Source organism: Sinocyclocheilus grahami, unplaced genomic scaffold (genome assembly GCF_001515645.1).
Source record: "Sinocyclocheilus grahami isolate Dianchi unplaced genomic scaffold, SAMN03320097.WGS_v1.1 scaffold4924.1, whole genome shotgun sequence".
Lineage (NCBI taxonomy): Eukaryota > Metazoa > Chordata > Actinopteri > Cypriniformes > Cyprinidae > Sinocyclocheilus > Sinocyclocheilus grahami.
The window spans coordinates 13,873-14,128 of NW_015509755.1; positions in this window are offsets into that span (position 1 = coordinate 13,873).

Below are 256 nucleotides of genomic sequence, written 5' to 3' on the forward strand. Positions count from 1 at the left end.
AGTCCCGTCAGATTGCATCGGCTGTGGGGATGAAGACCACAACTCCCATGATTCCACACTCAGTCACGCAGTCATTTAACTACGCATTTGTCTATTTTGAATTACAAGCTATCTAGCGGCAAAAATTACATATTGCACCTTTAATATGCTCAAATCACTAAATGGAAGTATACCACAGAATTAGTTTTCATTTAATTTTAATTTATATTTCTTTACATGAACAAACAGATAAAATAAAACATTTGAAGTTTTCAGC